The sequence below is a fragment of the Myodes glareolus genome, chromosome 16 (genome assembly GCF_982192425.1).
Source record: "Myodes glareolus chromosome 16, mMyoGla1.1, whole genome shotgun sequence".
Classification (NCBI taxonomy): Eukaryota; Metazoa; Chordata; class Mammalia; order Rodentia; family Cricetidae; genus Myodes; species Myodes glareolus.
The window spans coordinates 9,219,416-9,239,254 of record NC_142041.1 but is presented as its reverse complement, the minus strand read 5'-3'; positions in this window follow the sequence as shown (position 1 = coordinate 9,239,254).

Below are 19,839 nucleotides of genomic sequence, written 5' to 3'. Positions count from 1 at the left end.
CACACCCACTACTGTGCATAGATCCAGCAGTCCCTACGTATTGAGGGCCCAGAAAGGAAGCATTATGATACTCTTTTTTACCCCTTCTCTTTTCCCTTTTCATTCTAATCTTTATGTTAGTATATTTTTAATTAATCTGTTTATATCCCAGCTGCAGTTTCCCCTACCTCCTCTCCTCCTGCGCTCTTCCCTAAATCCCCTCTCCCCCGCCACATCCACTTCTCCTCTGTTTCTATTAGAAAAGGGAAGGCCTCCCATGGATATCAACAAAACAGGGCACATGAGTTACAGTCACACTAAGCATCTGCCATATATTAGGGTTGAACAAGGCAACCCAGTGTGAAGAAAGGGTTCCACTAGCTGGCAAAAGAGTCAGAGACAGTCCCTGCTCCCACTATTAGGAGTTACACATGAAGACCAAGCTACACAACTGTAACATATATGCAGTGGACCCCAGTCAGTCCCATACAGGCTCCCTGGTTGTCGGTTCCGTCTCTATGAGCCCCTGTGAGCCCAGGTTAGTTGAATCTATAGGGTTTTTTTTTTCAATGTCCTTGACCCCTCTGGTTCCTACGATTCTTTCTCCCCCTCTTCTACAGGATGCTCTGAGCTTGGCCTAATGTTTGGCTATGGGTCTCTGCATCTATCTCCATAAGTTGCTGGGTGAGCCTTTCTGATGACAACTGGGGTAGGAACCAATCTATGAGTGTAGCAGAGTGTCATTAGGCATCATTATGCAGACATTCTTTCTCCAGTCATGTTTGGCTCTACCGTAGGTCTCTGGACTCCACAGTCTCTGGGCCCTGGCACTATAGGCAGTGTGAGAAGTGGGCTCTCTCTTGTGGTAGGGGTCTTGGGCTGGACCCTCAATCTCTAGGCCTCCCTTATCCCAGCACATCCCAGCAGCAGGCAGACTGCAGGTTGAAGGTTATGTGGCTGGGTAGGTGTCCCAATCCCTCCTCTGGGAATCCTGCCTGGTCACAGGAGATGACCACTTCAAGATATGGATCTCTGACTGCTAGGAGTCTTAGCCAGGATCATCCTTATAGATACTTGTGAGTTTCCCTAGATTTCTACCTCTCCTGGAAATGTCCCCCTTCTCCAGTTGTCTCTTTCATTACTCTCTCCCTTTACTCCCCCCACACCTGATCATCCCACTAACCCCAACTTCACCCACAAAATTTATTCTATTCCCCCTTCACAGAAAGCACCAAGAGTCGTCCCCCCCACCTTGGGCCTTCCTTATTACCTAGCCTCTCTAGGGCTGTGGACTGTAGCATGGTTATCCTGTACATAACAGCTAATATTCACTTATAAGTGAGTACATACTGTTTGTCTTTCTGGGTCTGGGTTCCCTCACTAAGGAATATTTTTTTTCTAGTATCATCCATTTACCTGCAAGTTTTCTGGTGTCATTGTTTTTAGCAGCTGAGTAATACGCCATCGTGTAAATGTACCACATTTTCTATATCCATTCTTCAGTTGAGGGATATTTATGTTGTTTCCAGGTTCTGGCTGTTATGAGTAAAGATGCTCCAAACATAGTTGAGCAAGCTATGGACAAAGTTGTGGTGGGATGGAGCATCCTTTGAGTGCATGTGCTCAAGGGTGGTACAGCTGGCTCTTGAAGTAGATCTGGTACAGGAGAATTGTCTGTATTCTGTCAATCATGTTTTAAATAAACGCTGATTGGCCAGGCAGGAGATGTAGGTGGGAAAACCAGACAGGAAGTGGAAATGATACAAAGAGAGCAGGAGAATTCTGGGGAGGAGAAAGTTGATTCCTCCCTCTCCTGCCCAGATCACCAAAGCAGCAGGATGTGAGCTGCCCCACTGAAAAAGGTACTGAGCCACATGGCTAACATAGATTAGAAAAAGGGGTTAATCAAGATGTGAGAGTTAGCCAGCAAGAAGCCTGACCTAACGGGCCAATCAGCTTTATAACTTATAGAGATTTCTGTGTGATTTTTCTCTGGGACTAAACAGCTGGGGGAACTGGGCAGGACATAAAATCCCCAACAAGCAGGCCTCCTCATGTTACATAGATCAGTTTACAGTTCTCTGAGAACCAGCCATAATGATTTGTAGCTGTACAAGTTTGCTCTCCCACCAGCAACGGAGGGGTGTTCCCCTTGTTCCGAATACTCTCCAGCATGAGCTGTCACTTCTGTTATTGATTTTAGTCATTCTGACAAGTGTAAGATGGAATCTCAAAGTAGTTTTTATTTGCATTTTCCTGAGGGCTAAAGATGTTGAATATTTCTTTAAGTGTTTCTCAGCCATTTGAGATTTCTCTGTTGATAATCCTCAGTTTAGATATGGATCCCATTTTTAAATGGATTATTTGGCTTGTTAATGTCTAGACTCTTAAGTTCGTCATATATTTTGGATTTTAGCCCTCTTGTTAGACATGAATTTGCTGAAAATCTTTTTCCATTCTGCAGGCTGCTGTTTGGTCCTGTTGACAGTGTCCTTTATCTTACAGAAGCTTTTCAGTTTTATGAAGTCCCATTCTTAATTATCAGTCTCTGTGTCTGTACTGTTCATGTTCTGTTCAGGAAGTTGTCTCCTGTGCCAATGCATTCAAGGATACTTCCCACTCTCTCTTCTATCAGGTTCAGGGTATGTGATTTGATGATGAGGTCTTTGATATACTTGGTCTTGAGTTTTGGGCAGGGTGATAAATATGAACATATTTGTATTGTTCTACATGCAGACATCCAGTTATGCCAGCACCGTTTTATAATTTTGACTTGTTTGTCAAAAAATCAGGTGTTCAGAGGTATGTGGATTTATATCTGGTTCTTTGATCTGATTTCATTGATCCACTTGTATGTTTTTATGACAGTACCATTTGGTTTTTATTACTATAGCTCTGTAGTAGAGCTTGAAATCAGGGATGGTGCTACATCTGGAAATTCTTTTATTGAATAGGATTGTTTTAGCTATCCTGAGGTGTTTTTTTCATACGAAGTTGAGCATTATTCTTTCAAGGTCTGTAAAATAATTTTTGAGATTTTAATGGAGATTATGTTGAATTTGAATTGTTTTTGGTAATATGGCCATGTTTACTATATTAATCCTACCAATGCATGAGGAAGGGAGATCTTTCCATCTTTTGGTACCTTCTATTTTTTTTCTTGAAGTTCATGTTATACAGGTCTTTCACTTACTTGGTAAGAGTTAGCCCCAAGATATTTATATAATATTTATGGATATTGTAAAGGGTGCTTTTCTTACTTAGGGTTTTTGTTGCTGTGAAGGGACACTGTGACCATGACAATTCTTTTTTTTTTTTTTTAGAAAGTAATTGCTGTGGGAGTTCCTTCAACTCCTTCAGCCAATCGCCGCTGAGTTACCAGCCCATTGGGGCGTGGTCTCTCTCCCTTTAAAAAAAGCAGCGGCTGTCCTCCACTCTGTCTTTGTCTTCCGGCTCCGTTTCCGGCCCCTGGACTCCTTTCCTGTTCGCGTGGAGGGGCTGTTGTCTGGGACGGTAATCTGTAAGTTTTTTCCCCTTTGAATAAATAACCATTCTATTAATCATAATTCCAAACTGGTGTGGGATTGTCTGTGACTTACGCCTTCAAGTAATTTTATTAAATTATAAAAGTTTCCATTTCCGCCCCTCCTCCCAACACCCTCCCACTCCCCCCACTCCCTCTCCTCCTCCCTCTCCATCCCTAAGAGCAGTCAGGATTTCCTGCCCTGTGGGAAGTTCAAGTTCCTTCCCCCTCTCTCCAGGTCCAGGAAGGTGAGTATCCAAAATCCAGTATATGCAGAGGAAACAAGTCCCAGTGTCATTGTCAATGGCTTTTCAGAAAGACTCCGGGCCAGCCACATTCAGAGAATCCGGCCACATTCAGAGAATCTGGTTGGATCACGTCCTCGTTCAGTCCCAGTCCAACTGGCCTTGGTGAACTGTCATTAGATCAGTCCCTTTGTATCAGTGGGTGATCGCATCCCTCGCAGTCCTGATTTACTTTTTCATTTTCTTCCTCCTTCTGCTCTTCATTTGGACTTTGGGGGGCTCAGTCCGGTGCTCCAATGTGGGTCTCCATCTGTATCGCCATCCATCGTCGGATGAAGTTTCCCTCTGGTCTTGCCTTCTTTGCTCACGTTCTCTTTCCTTCTGCTTCTCGTTTGGACCTAGGGAGTTAAGTCCAGTGTTCCAATGTGGGTCTCTGTCTCTATCTCCATCCATCGCCAGATGAAGGATCTATGGTGATAAGCAAAATATTCATCAGTATGGTTATGGGCCAAGGCCGGTTCAGGCACCCTCTCCTCTGTCCAGACAACAATCTGGGGATCTCTCCTTGGACCTGGGATCCCATATATAATCAAGTCTCCTGTAAACCCTAAAATGACTCCCTTAGTTGAAATATATTCTTCCCTGATTCCATATTCATCCTTCCTCCCTCCCCCCCATCCCGGTCCACCCAGCTTTCCCCATTCCTCCCCTACTCCCTTCTCTCTAACCCACTCCCCTTCCAACAACCCTCCCACCCCCCCATGCACCCGAGGTTACCTGGGGCTCTTGTCTATTGCCTGTCTCCTGGCGGATAGCTAAATAATCTTCATCAGGTTCATCTTATTTAGCTTCTCTAGGATCACGAATAATAGGCTCAAAGACCTTTAATTATGGTTAGAATCCACTTATGAGTGAATACATACCGTGTTCCTCTTTTTGGGTCTGGCTTACCTCACTCAGTAAAGCGTTTTCTATTTCCATCCATTTGCATGCAAAATTCAAGATGTCATTGTTTTTTACCGCTGAGTAAAACTCTAATGTGTATATGTTCCACACCTTTTCTAACCATTCTTCTATTGAGGGGCACCTAGGTTGTTTCCAGGTTCTGGCTATTACAAATAGTGCTGCTATGAACATAGTTGAACAAATGCTTTTGTAGTATGTTAGGGAATCTCTAGGGTATATTCCCAAGAGTGGATTGCTGGGTCCTGAGGGAGGTTGACTCCCAGTTTCCTGAGAAACTGCCACACTGATTTCCACAGTGGCTGCACAAGTTTGCATTCCCACCAACAATGGATGAGTGTTCCCCTCATTCCACATCCTCTCCAGAATAGGCTATCATTGGTGTTTTTGAGTTTGGCTATTCTGACAGGTGTAAGATGATATCTCAAAGTGGTTTTCATTTGCATTTCCCTGATCGCTAAGGAGGTTGAGCATGACCTTAAGTGCCTTTTGGCCATTCGAAGTTCATCTGTTGTGAATTCTCTGTTCTGATCAGTACCACATTTTTTAATTGGGTTAATTAGAGTTTTAGTGTCTAGTTTCTTGAGTTCTTTGTATATTTTGGAGATCAGACCTTTGTCTGATGAGGAGTTTGTGAAGATCTTCTCCCAGTCAGAAGGCAGCCTTTTTGTCTTACTGACAGTGTCCTTTGCTTTACAGAAGCTTCTCAGTTTCAGTAGGTCCCATTTATTCATTGTTTCTCTTATTGTCTGCACTCTTGGGGTTCTGCTTAGGAAGTGGTCTCCTGTGCCTATATCTTGTAGACTACTTCCCACTTTCTCTTCTATCAGGTTCAAAGTGGTCGGATTAATGTTGATGTCTTTAATCCATTTGGACCTAAGTTTTGTGCATGGTGATAGATATGGATCTATTTTCATTCTTCTCCAGGTTGACATCCAGTTATGCCAGCACCATTTGTTAAAGATGCTATCCTTCTTCCATTGTATACCTTTAGCTCCCTTGTCAAAAATCAGGTGTTCATAAGTTTGTGGGTTAATACCCGAGTCTTCTATTCAATTCCATAGGTCGACTTCTCTGTTGTTATGCCAATACCAAGCTGTTTTCAACACTGTTGTTCTGTAATAGAGTTTGAAGTCAGGGATGGTAATGCCTCCAGAAGTTCCTTTATTGTATAAGATTGTTTTGGCTATCCTGGGCTTTTTGTTTTGCCATATAAACTTGATTATTGTTCTCTCAAGGTCTGTGAAGAAGTTTGGTGGGATTTTGATGGGAATTGCATTGAATCTACAGATTACTTTTGGTAGAATTGCCATTTTTACTATGTTGATTCTCCCAATCCAAGAGCACGGGAGATCTTTCCATTTTCTGATATCCTCCTCAATTTCTTTCTTCAAGGACTTAAAGTTCTTGTCAAATAGGTCTTTCACTTCCTTGGTTAGAGTTACCCCAAGATATTTTATGCTATCTGTGGCTATCATGAAAGGTGATGTTTCTCTGATTTCCCTCTCTGCTTCTTTGTCCTTTGTGTATAGGAGGGCAACCAATTTTTTGGAGTTGATCTTGTATCCTGCCACATTACTAAAGGTGTTTATCAACTGTAGAAATTCTTTGGTAGAGTTTTTGGAGTCGCTTATGTACACTATCATATCGTCTGCAAATAATGAAAGTTTAACTTCATCCTTTCCAATTCGACTCCCCTTGATACCCTTATGTTGTCTTATTGCTATTGCTAGAACTTCAAGCACTATATTGAAGAGGTATGGAGAGAGTGGACATCCTTGTCGTGTTCCTGATTTTAGTGGAATGACTTTGAGTTTCTCTCCGTTCAATTTGATGTTAGCTGTCAGGTTGCTATATATTGCTTTTATTATATTTAGGTATGATCCTCGTAAACCCAATCTCTCCAACACCCTTATCATAAAGGGGTGTTGAATTTTGTCAAATGCTTTTTCAGCATCCAATGAAATGATCATATGGTTTTTTCTTTCAGTTTATTTATATGATGGATTACATTGATAGATTTGCGTATGTTGAACCAACCCTGCATCTCTGGGATGAAGCCCACTTGATCGTAATGGATAATTTTTCTAATGTATTCTTGGATTTGGTTTGCCAGTATTTTATTGAGTATTTTTGCGTCAATGTTCATGAGTGAGATTGATCTGTAATTCTCTTTCTTGGTTTTGTCTTTGTGTGGTTTTGGTATCGGGGTAACTGTAGCTTCATAAAAAAATTTTGGCAATGATTCTTCTGTTTCTATATTGTGAAATACATTAAGGAGTATAGGTATTAGCTCTTCCTGGAGGTTCTGGTAGAATTCTGCATTGAAACCATCTGGTCCTGGACTTTTTTTGGTAGGGAGATTTTTGATAACAGCTTCTAATTCTTCACGACTGACAGGTCTATTTAGATTGTTCACTTGGTCTTGGTTCAAATTTGGTATATGGTATTTATCTAAAAAAATGTCCATTTCTTTTACATTTTCCAACTTTGTGGCATATAAATTTTCGTAGTAAGATCTAATGATTCTCTGAATTTCCTCTGTGTCTGTGGTTATGTCCCCCTTTTCATTTCTGATCTTATTAATTTGTGTGTTCTCTCTCTGCCATTTGATTAGTTTGGATAGGGGTTTGTCAATCTTGTTGATTTTCTCCAAGAACCAGCTTTTTGATTCATTGATTCTTTGGATTGTTTTCTGTGTTTCTATTTTGTTGATTTCAGCCCTCAGTTTGATTATTTCCAGTCTTCTAGACCTCCTGGGTGTATCAGCTTCTTTTTTTTCTAGAGCTTTCAAGTGTGCTGTTAAGTCTCCAATGTGTGCTTTCTCCGTTTTCTTTAATTGGGCACTTAGTGCTATGAACCTTCCTCTTAGCGCTGCTTTCATAGTGTCCCATAGGTTTGAGTATGTTGTGTCTTTATTTTCATTAAATTCAAGGAAGACTTGAATTTCTTTCTTTATTTCTTCCTTGACCCAGGGGTGATTCAGTAGTTGACTGTTCAACTTCCATGAATTTGTTGGCTTCCTGGGGGTAGCACTGTTATTGAATTCTAACTTTAATCCATGGTGGTCTGACAAGACACAGGTGGTTACTAATTTTTTTTGTATCTGTGGAAGTTTGTTTTGTTACCCAGTATGTGGTCAATTTTCGAGAAGGTTCCATGAACTGCAGAGAAGAAGGTATATTCTTTCCTATTTGGGTGGAATGTTCTATAGATGTCTGTTAAGTCCATTTGATTCAATACCTCCAATAATTTTCTTATTTCTCTGCTAGGTTTCTGTCTGATTGACCTGTCCATTGGTGAGAGAGGAGTGTTAAAGTCTCCTACTATTAGTGTCTGTGGATTGATGACTGCCTTGAGTTCTAGAAGTGTTTCTTTTACATAAGTAGGAGGCTTTATATTAGGGGCATAGATATTCAGGATTGAGACTTCCTCCTCATGAATTGTTCCTGTTATGAGTATAAAATGTCCCCCCCCGAAATAACCACACAGAAATTGTATTAATTAAATTACTGCCTGGCCCATTATAACTAGCCTCTTCTTGGCCAACTCTCACATCTTGATTTAACCCATTTCCATTACTGTGTGTCACCACTTGACTGTGGCTTACCAGCATGAGTCTAACCAGTATCCATCATGGGCAAGAGAATCATGGCATCTGCCACACTGCCCTTTTTCCCAGCATCCAGTTCTCTTTTCCACGCCTATCTAAGTTCTGCCCTATCAAAAGGCCAAGCCAATTTCTTTATTCAACCAATGAAAGCAACACAAATTCAGAAGGACCTGCTACACCAAAGGGTTTTAACTATAACATAGTAAAATTATATATAACAAAAGCAAGAATTATATTTATAATATATAGTTCATTTATATTTGGTAAATTTAGAGAAAATATTCTATTCCCTATCTTATCTTTGTGAGTCTAAGGTTTTACACATAATTTACCTTTTATTATAATGAAGAAAAACTTTAAGTCTAATTATTTTGTCTTTAACTCCATCAAGGATCCCAGAAGGGTATAATGTTACCTAATGACAAGGACATCTGGCAGCCTGGACAGTAACCCAGAGTTCTTCTGCAACACTGGGTGTCCAACTTTGGCCTATAGGTCTAGTATATCTGACAGAAATTTTTAAGAAACAGGGAATTTTGAAGGACTATCCTACTTCGTCTTGGTAAAGTTTAGCAGTTGCTTTCTTTTGTATCCTATTTGTCCATTTTGGGCAGTATACTGTCCGCAATTGAGGCAAGGGCAGTTTCTTTGCCCAAATGGCTAGTTTTTGCCCTAAAAAAAGCAAACTCCATATGGAGGTTTGTAACATGATTAATAAAAATCCAGAGACAGACATTAGGGTTCACCCTGAGGGTCAGAACATCAAAACAATCAACAACTGGCTCTTACTTCTGCCTACGTCTGAGATAGCAACACTACCTGCAGGAATCTCAAAATGAGACTGTATGTGAGAGCTGTCTCTTCCCATTTATAATCCTCTCTAGAGCTGGAATTAAACTAATGTGACGACTGGGATTAAAGGTGTGTGTCATCACTTCCTGGTGTGTAAGGCTGATCGCTGTTTTACTCTCTAAACTTTAGACAAGCTTTATTTATTAAAATACAAATGAAATATCACTACAGAGTTTCTTCAATGCCCATCATAGTTTTTGAAATAAATTAGAGCTATCAGGAACAGACATGCTCACTACCATAAAAAGCCTTAGGTTATTAAACATTTTAAGTGCTATATTCTATAGCTCTTTTGAAGTATTTGAATACCATCTATCTAAATGCATCTGTTTAACCTTAAAAACATATCTAGTATAACTATAAGTTTGATGATTATAGATGACTACTAATCTGTACTTTAATATATTTTTAATGAGTTGTATAAGCATAATACCCAAAACAAGAATAGAAACATACATATAATATAGAAAAATAACTTTAAATTTGCATAAACAAAAATTCATAATAATGTAAAATTTTTGAGATTGATAGTTGTGTTTTGAATTAGAGTAGATTCAATAATCTACCCCTTTATCATATCTTTCCTATATCATAACCTCCTTTCTTCCTTTAGAAAGAGATCTTTGAATTTAATTCTTTTGTTTAGCATTTTTTTTTTACTATGACCAATAATATCTTGTAACCAACCTCCCTTAAATGACATTCATAACCCATCTTTTGGGAAATGTGGGCATTGTTTTCTCCAAACCGCTTTCTGTTGTCTAGAGGTGCTGGTAGCTTTGGGGGAACATTGAGAAAATTTAGTATAATGGTTAAATCTTTGCATTCCATGAGGCTGGACCATCTCAACCAGCACCCATGAAGCTTTTCTAGATGCAGAAATCTGAGGAAACTATAAAAGAGGTACTATGAGATGTTAGATCATCTGGGCCATCCATTTTCATTGGTATCTAGTCTCCTTGCTCTGAAATACATAAACTTTTAAAGATAATATACATATCTATATTAATATAAGTATAGAATGTATGTTATACATAAGTTAGCTGAAGATTTTTTTGTTTTGTATTTGAGCAGATAAAATGTATACCACATGTTTTGTAGTTTTTCTAGGTTTATTTCTTTATGTCTGCAGTTAGAATTTTCAAAATGTAAGTCAAACAATGTGTTGCTTTGGGGAAGAGGTTATACAGATCTTTACATGCTGTATTAATGCTGTGAGTTCATATATTCACCCATCCTATTAAGTCTGGAAAAATACTTTTTTACTGATGTCCATCATCTCTGGCTTTTACAATCTTTCTTCTCCCTCATCTGCATTGATCCTGAACCTTGAAAAGACAAGTGCAATATAAATGTCCCATTTGGGACTGAGCACTCCAAAATCTTTTATTGTTGGCAAGTAGTAGTTCTCTGTGTTCATGGCCATCTACTATAAGAAGATGCTGCTCTGATGAGTGTTGAGTGGTACACAGATCTATGGGTGGAGCAATATATCCTTTAAAATCATTTTATTACTATGTCCATTTAGCAGAATAGTAATGGATATAAGTGATAAGACAAGGGCTATTTCTTTGAAAAGGTAAACAAGATAAACAAACCTTTAACCCAGTTAACCAAAAGAGATAGAAGGCCCAAAATAATAAAATTACAAACAAAGGGGGAGACCTTACAACAATAACCAATGAATCTCATAAGAACACTCTTTAAAAACCAAAATTCCATGAAATTAGAAAATATTTTTTTTAAGGATGGCTTCCTAAATGCATCTGAAAGAACCCCAGTGTGAGGAGACTCTCACTCAAGTCTCGGGATAACACAACCCTGCCCCCCCCCCACCCAGGAACTCACAAGAGACTGTCCTTGTTGCAATCACATGAGATTTATTGACAGGTACCAGCGCTGGGGCCAAGACTCCTATCCCACTCAGTGGAGGAGTTCGACCTTGAGTAACTGGGAAAGGGGGTATTAAGGAAAGAAACCACAACCCAATAATCCAAAGGGGGTAGGGAGAGCATCATTGGAAAATTCCAAAAATACCAGTGATCATTGAAAATTCTGAAAATACCAGTGATAATCACAAGGGGGTAACTCCCTGTTTCTCAAGATTATACTCTAACTTTATCTTCAGCTAGTTCCTGAGACAGAGTCACTGAACTGGTTAATCTAGATTTCTGATTCTTCTCCCCCTGCTTAGATTTTTGGCTCTATTTTTTCTGCTGGGGGGTGGTGTCTGGATTTATCCAGGTCTTTCACATGCAGCATGTTAGACTTAAACCAAGGTGACTCTTGGCCAGCAGGAAATGCAGCATAGCTCCTAGGGTGAGCGGTTTTCTCCCCTTCCTATGTCCCCTCAGTTTTTCCTTTCTATTCTGCTTCAAGGGTGTAGCATTGTATGCCTGTCATCTTGGCACTGGGAATCTACTGCAGGAGGATCACTGCAAGTTCAAGGCCAGTCTGGGCTATTGTGGAGATTAAGCTCCTCCCTGCTCTAAGTTTCTCCAGATTGTACAAACAGTAACTTTCAGGCTGTGCCTTGCCCTGAGTAAGGTCATTTTACATGCAGCAGGAAGCTCCATTCTGAAATCAAATGTAGAAGCGCAATGACTTAACATCTTTGGGCATATAGATTGCTGTCCAGCATGAACCATGACACGTGCACTGGAAACAATGTGTTCGTGCCAGTAAAAAGGCACAACCTGTGAACCTATGCAGTAGATTGGAAATATGCGGGCACATGGTCATCTTAAAACCAGACCAGAGAGGCCAGGCCATGAGAACTTATTCACACAAGCGGCTTGACAGCCTCACAAGGACTCCATCAAAGAATGCCTAACAGCGTGACGGTGATGATAGTGACAGCCCCACCAACCTGTGCTTAACTATCCAGGACACGTATCAAGGGACCAATAGGTGAGGTCTCATGTGTCCCATGGGCTCCAGTTCATCATTGTCCAAATGGTCAGTGCAGCACGCTTGACTTACCAAACTTCCGCCTGCCTGTCTCTGTCTGTTCATCCTTACAAACGAATCTACACCTCTCTCAAATGGTCCAGCTTCTCGCTGCTTGACACTTGACTCCAGGGGCCTCTTGCAACTCTCCAACTAGATTCCTTCCTTAATATCTTCTTTACCACTGTAACGACTCTTTCTGCATCTGTATCAGCTCTGCCCCTGGTGCCAGGGAGGCCTGTTTGAACTCTGTGGTCTTTTTAACACTTTTGCAACCATTCTGTGAAACATAGACACATTTACCTGTTTGTATGTAAATTTGATTGGAGAGTTCATGTTAGTAACTAAGATTGAAGTAAAGAACCTGTGGTTGTCAGTGGCTTGCTAGGAAGGGAAATCATGACTGCTCAGGAAGTCACCCCCAGCCACGGCGATGTAGCTTGTGATCTGTTGTTAGTCAGTAGATCAGGATGTGGAGGAAAGACACGAGTTACGTCTGTTTCTGGAATGTAAACATTCCAGAATGTATGGTATACATATATTCTGTATATATGTAGTGAGTATTTCACCAGCCAGGGATACCAGCAGGACTGTACCTTACGGATGTCAAAGAGCTCTTGCCTCAAAGGGGGCCAGAAAGTTTTTTTCATATAAATGTGAATCCGTATAGGCTAGGAACTCAGACAACATGTTCTAGCACATGATGAGTTTGGCAAGTTCTTATAGTTACAAAGTCCTAAATTGGGGCAATTTGGAAAGTGGGAACCTATGGAGTAGATAGGTTTCAGCAGAGCAGAGAGATCTCTGTTGCCGGTTTCAGATGATGTCAGAGGACATGCTTTTGTTTTTTGGGTTTGTGGTTTGTTTGTTTTTACCTTATGTTCTGACTTTTATTTTTTGTTCTGACATCTTCATTGAGGAGTCAGGTATTATCCTAATATGTCTGCTTTTATATGTTACTTGGCCTTTTTTCCTTGCAACATTTAGTATCCTTTCTTTCTTCTGTATGTGTAGTGTTTTTATTACTATGTGCTAAGGAAACTTTCTTTTCTGGTCTAGTCTATTTGATGTTCTATATGTTTCTTGTGCCTTGATAGGCATGCCCTTCTTTAGGTTAGGGAAATTTTCTTCTATGATTTTGTTGAAAATATTTTCTGTGCCTTTGACCTGGGCTTCTTCTCCTTCCTCTATACCTATTATCCTTAGATTTGGACTTTTCGTGGTGTCCCAGATTTCCTGAGTATTTTTTTTTGCCAGTAGTTTTTCTTTTTTATATTTAACATTTTCTTTAACAAAGGTTGTGGAGGCCCAAAGAGGTCAAAGGTCAGAGAATTTGGGACTTGTTTTTAGTTCATTCAAGATTATTGAGCTTCTAACTCAAACAAAGGTCTTAATTGTAAATCAGAGTCCTGCTTTCTCAAGGCTATTGTCAGCAGGTGTGGCTAGTTGCTAGACCTCAGGCTCCTGAAATAGGGAAGTAGTTGGTTCCCACCTAAAACAAAGTCTAAGGATCCAACTAAGTTCCAGTTCCCTTTATGAAAATAACTTGGGATTCCACCCAGGGAGTGGTTTGCCTGAAGAGCGGTTGGTTTAGGGTGTGAGTCTAGGCTGTGAGTAATGAAGGTACCCCATGACTTTCAATTTGTATGTTAATACAGTCCTTTTGAAATCAGGGGTATATTAAACTGTGGGAAATTAAACACGGTGAATTTTCAGTACTCTCTGAAATTCCCTCCTGATACTATCGCATGTGTTTCTGCGTTTTATTATTTTTGTTTGTGTCTTTGTATTCTTTACAAATTCCCACGCCTCCACTCTGGAAAGAAAAGTAATTTTGTCAAGGCTGGGCCCTGACAAAAGTATTGATTTCTTCTATGTCTGCGATTCTATCTTCTATCTCTTGTATTCTGTTAGGGAGGCTTTCCTCTGAGGTTCCTGTTAAAGTTCCTAAATTTTTCTTTTCCAGATTTCCCTCAGTTTGGGTTTTCATTATTGATTCTATTTTGACATTCGTGTTTTGAGCAGTTTTATTTCCTTCCTTCCACTGTTTGTGTTTTCGTAGATTTCTTTAAGGAATTCATTAATTTCCTCTTTGAGGACATCTATGACGTTCATAAAGGCTATTTAAGGTCTATTGCTTGTGCTTTAATTATGTTGCATTACAGGTACTGCAAACTGACCCTTAGGGATGGGGATGGGCTAGTAGAGGGTAGAGCCGTTCCAGGGAGGGAGGAAAGCAGGATCATCTTTGTCCCCTGTGAATGTGGGCAGAGAAGGAGAAGCTGCAGCAGGTGGCCTGCTATCAAGCTGGGGTTGAAAGTGCGGATTGGATTTTGAGAAAGGAGAGATAGAGATCTGTATTGAGTCTACTTTCTTCTCTGGTTAGGGTGGCCTGTGGGTTCCTAGGGGGTCCTGCTGGGGTCGGGATCTGAGATAAGGCAGTAAGTGAGGGGGAGGGGAGGTCAAGACTTGTTGCAGGCTATTTGACTGTACTGTGAAATTAGACTGTAAATAAAATCAACCTTGGATCAGGGGGTGGAGCCAGAAATTAGCTGACAGGAATTAGTCATAAAGTATTCAGAGGAGCCAGAAAGATAGATATAGAGACACACAGGAAGGAGTAGGGAGGGACTTGGAATTTTAGCAGTGTTTTTTTGGTTTGAGATGGCTGGAGAGATGCTCTCTTGCTGGGTCTCTGGCTGGCCCAAAAGGAAGGTCAGCTGATTGCTTTTCAACCTCTCTGAGCTAGCAGGTTCTCATCCCAACATCTGACTCCCAGGACTTTATTAGTAAATAGAACAAGAGAGACGTAGTTAAAAACTACACTTGGTGGGCAGTGTGCTGACTGCAGGGCCTCAGGGTCACAGTCATTAAAATATCAGTAGATTCAGGTGCAGGCACTACGCTGATGAAAAGCAAGGGTGGAAGGTCTGTGGGATCCACAGGAGATGTGGGTGCTTAGCAGGGGTCTTTGCAGAGCTGGGGCTGAGACTGGGAGAGAGAATCTGGAGGAGCTGAGAAAGTAATGAAGACCTGCAGCTAGCCTACCTGCTTCCCTGGCTGGAAAATGATGTTCTATTTATTGTATGCATGTGGGTGTTTTGCCTTCATAGATGGCTATGCACCATGCGCATGCAGTGCCCGTGGAAGCCAGAAAAGAGCATCAAATCCATTCGGACTGGAGTTACAAGCAGTCATTAGCCACCATATTGGTGCTGGAAATGGAACCTGGGTCTTCTGTAAAAGCAGCCAATGCTTTTAATCATTCTTTCTTGCCCTATCTGATGACTGTCTTAGCTTTTAGGTTGGGTAAAGCTAGCCATCTGCTAAGCTAGTACATTCCAAAAGGATTTACCCAATAGCCATAAGGACATTAGGTCAAACAAAGATGTCAGCAATGACTGGCTATTACAGAGATAAAGATAACTCAAGATAATTTGGTTTTGGATCTGTGATGTCCCAACTCAGTATATCACAAAGCTCTTGTCAGGAAATCAACATTGTAGAATATTTAACACAGGTATGGTGGTTGGGGGGAGGAGAGCCTTCAATTCACAGTCTCAAAAAAATAAATAAAAGGAAAAAAGAAAGAAGTGATTAATACATAAATACCTGTGACTCGTCAAAGTTTGTACCTTTACACTGGTCTGCATTGTGTCATAAGTGTGTCTAAAGTTCTAAACAAGCTACAGCAGCTCAGTTGTTATTAAAACTTTAGATGTAATATTTGATGTTGAAGAATACTTGTCTGAAGGACAAGCCACAATTCACTTCTTGGGTGTTTTGAATTACATCTCTGAGTTAGACTAGGATTATACTTTGTCTACCATCTTGGCACTTCATAGAATTGCTTTTGCTACAATGTCCTTGTCCAACCCATGACTTGCCTGAGATGCCCTTTTAGAAGCAGTTTGTGGCAGCTCTGAAGTCTGTTTGCAATCCCAGCAACTGGGAGGCTGAAGTAGGGGTCCATTGCTTGTCTGAACTACACAGACAGACCCTGTATCAAAAGCAACCAAACACAAAGAAAGAAGCAGCTGTTCCCTGTGCATTGGTCAGGAACATTGCTAGGATGTTGTGTTCACATCATGTGCGTGTATGTATACATGTGTATGCATGTGTGGAAGCCAGAAAACAACCTAAAGTGCCATTTCTCATGTACCAGCATTGGCCTGGAACCTGCCAACTAGGCAAGGCTGGCTTGTCATTAGGTACAGGATTCTGCCTGACTCTGCCTCCTCAGTACTGAGGTTGTAAGTGCACATCATCACTTCTGGCTTTGCTGATGTGCATTCTGGAGGTATCTCCTGGATCCCAGATGTTGTTCTCTTTAAAAGACACTGTTGGAACCCTTCCCACAGTTTTTCACCAGGCTAGTGAACCCAGCTTCATACGTGTTGGCAGCACTTCCAATCATTCTTCTGGGCTTCAGCATCTGAATGTAGGTCATGGAACTCAGGTGTACTGACTCCATTCTCATAGCGTTGGATAGAGCCTGGCCTAGACAACACACAATCAAAGAAAACATCATGGTCCTGAGGTTGTCAATGGATTGGTAACCAGAACACAGAGGGTATCTATCACTGAGGCCATAAAATTAGATTTGGGACTTCCAATTAAATTCCTGAGAAAGTAACACCTCCACCTCACCCCACCCCCATTCTCCCTCTAGAACTGCTGAAAAATATAACATATGAGTAATATAATTGTCAGCTAGCATCCTACCTATGCAGAAGACAGGCTACCAAAGTGTCCAGTGCTATGAAAAGGAGGGAGAGACTAAGTGCTAATGTCATCAGCTAAGCCCACTTTTTCCCATCATGTGCTCAACTTTCAGTTGAAATTGGAGTTCTGTTACTGTAGTGGCTTGGAAGGCTCATAAACAGTGGTACTATTAGGAGGTGTGGCCTTTATGGAGGAAGTGTGTTGCTATGGGAGGGCTTTGAGGTTTCAGATGCTCAAGCCAGGCCCAGTATGTCTCTCTCTCTCTCTCTCTCTCTCTCTCTCTCTCTCTCTCTCTCTCTCTCTCTCTCTCTCTCCCCTGCCTGCAGATCCAGATATAGAACTCCCAGCTACTTCCCCAGCAGCATGTCTGCCTGCATGCCACCATGTTTCCCAGCATGATGATAATGGACTAAACCTCTGAAACTGTAAGCCTGCCCCAACTGAACGTTTTCTTGTATAAGAGAAACCATGGTCATGGTGTCTCTTCACAGCAATAGAAATCCTAACCAAGACAGTTACTTACATACAAGATTTCCGGTGAATATTAACCATTTTTATATGGTAATAAAGACACAGACACTTGTGGTGATTTAAACTAAGAACAATGCTCAGCACACAGGTAAATTTCTGTGTCCTGACTGCTACGGGGTCCACCTCGTCTTTTCCCCATTGTGCTCTGCGTCAGGACCCAAAACAGCAGAGCCCAGGCACTATGGATGGACATCTTGATCCAAAATCAAACTTTCCTTCTTTAGCTGTTTCACCCGAGTATTCTGTCAAGGCAGTGGGAAGCTTACTAATACACGGGATATGTTTTTCCTGAGGAATATCATGAGGCCAAGTTTCACTTGGCTCCACTCAGTGGTGATATGGGACCCCCTCTATGTGCAATGAATATGTTTCATTACCATTGGCTAATAAAGAAGCTCCTTTGGCCTATGGCAGGACAGAATATAGGTAAGTGCAAAAACTAAACTGAGGGCTGGAGAGATGGCTCAGAGGTTAAGAGCACTGGCTACACTTCCAAAGGTCCTGAGTTCAATTCCCAGCAACCACATGGTGGCTCACAACCATCTGTAATGAAATATGCTGCCCTCTTCTGGCCTGCAGGGACATATGCAGGCAGACCACTGTATACTTAATAAATAAATAAATCTTTAAAAAAAAAACTAAACTGAATGCAGGGAGAAGGAAGGCGGAGACAGACAGATAGACAGATGCCATGTAGCTGCCAAAGGAGAAAGATGCCAGAGGCTTACCAGTAAGCCACAGCCTCATGGCCATGCATATATTAATAAAAATGGGTTAATTTCAGATATCAGAGCTATCTAGGAATATGCCTGAACCGTTGGCCAAACAGTGTTGTATTTAATATAGTTCTGTGTGATTTTTCAGGTCTGAATGACTGGGAAACAAACAAACATACAGTCTCCATTTACACAGTGGTGCTTTCTTTCTGTATGGAGGACATAGCTTGGTGCTGAAAGCTCATGTGATCTAGGTCATCAAGATGCTTATCACAGCAAGAAGTCAGGATGAGACAAGAGCATCGGGGTGCTGTACTGTCCTCAGTGTCCGAGCTGACACCGACTGCTGTCGCTGTGGAGCTCTGGAGAACTGCTTTGAAATGGGTGTGGGATCTTAATAAAGATGGATGCCCTTCACTGAGACCAGTCTAAAGAGACTGAAGCATCCCCAGTGGGGTTGGAGTATAAATCCTTCATTACTGAAGAGAACTTGAACCACACACCAGAGACCACCATTGGAGCACACAGAAGGCTTTTCCCAGGCTTCTCAAATGTAGAGGGCACCGTCCTTTAAACAATAAATTTGTAACATTGTCCTCATGAGTTAAAATGATTCATTGAAATTACGAACATTTCAACCTAGATGTAGTAGGGAGGGCCTTGGACTTTCCACGAGGCGGGGTGCATTACATTCCCTTAGGGTTGAAGGACGGGGGGGGGGGGGGGGGGGGAGGGTCTGTGGAGGAAGAGGGAGGGGACTGGGAAGAGGGGAAGGAGTAGGAATTTGGATTGGTATTTTTTTAAGTAACAAAAAAGGGGAAAAAAAGAAATTATGAGCATTTCGGGGAGGCACGGATGATTTTGTTTTGAGACACCTCACACTATATCCCTGGCTGATTTTGAATTCTCTATGTATCCCAGGCTGGCCTGGAACTCACACCGTATCCCAGGCTGATTTTGAATTCTCTATGTATCCCAATCTGGCCTAGAACTCACACCATATCCCAGGCTGGCCTGGAACTCACCATCCTGCCTCAGCATCCCCACTGCTGGAGTGACAGACATGAGCCACCAACTCCCAGACAGATTATAATGATGACTTAAGGACATTTTTTGTATTTCTTTCCCCCAACTCCGCAACCGCTGGCTAGGGCTCTCTACCTGAAGGCAAGCTCGGCAGCTGTCTCCTGTGGGAATTCTGAGTCGGTCATGGATGGCATCTGTCAGGAACCAGGGCAGATTTCAAGGAGCTAAAAACAAGCTGAGAGTGCCTGCAATCTGGAGGTATTTACGATTCCTGAGGCTGAAGTAACAGCAAACCCTAAGGACTTATGGGTAGAGTCTTGTCAGACTGGTGGCCTGTCTCTGCTGATTAATAGGATGTTTAGGCAGAGAAGCAGTTTAATCTTTTCCATGCTGGTCTGGTACCCATAACTCACTTTCTGATTTCAATAGGGAAGTCAGACACTTGGCAAAACAGAGGAGCGGGTCAGACAGTGATTTCCCTAACTCAGTATGGGAGCAGACACACCAGGATAAAACTAAGAATGTTTGCTTTCACCTTCCAGACTGGTCATGACTCATGATTCACACGGGCTGGCAAGGGAAGATCGTTGAGCATTAGAAAATAGCAAAAAGTGAGGAGAACAAATGTCGGAGTAGAGGGTGAATGACATCACCACACGCAGTCCATCTGAAGCAGTGCTTGGTCGGTAATGAACCCGGAAAGCCTGTTGTGGATAA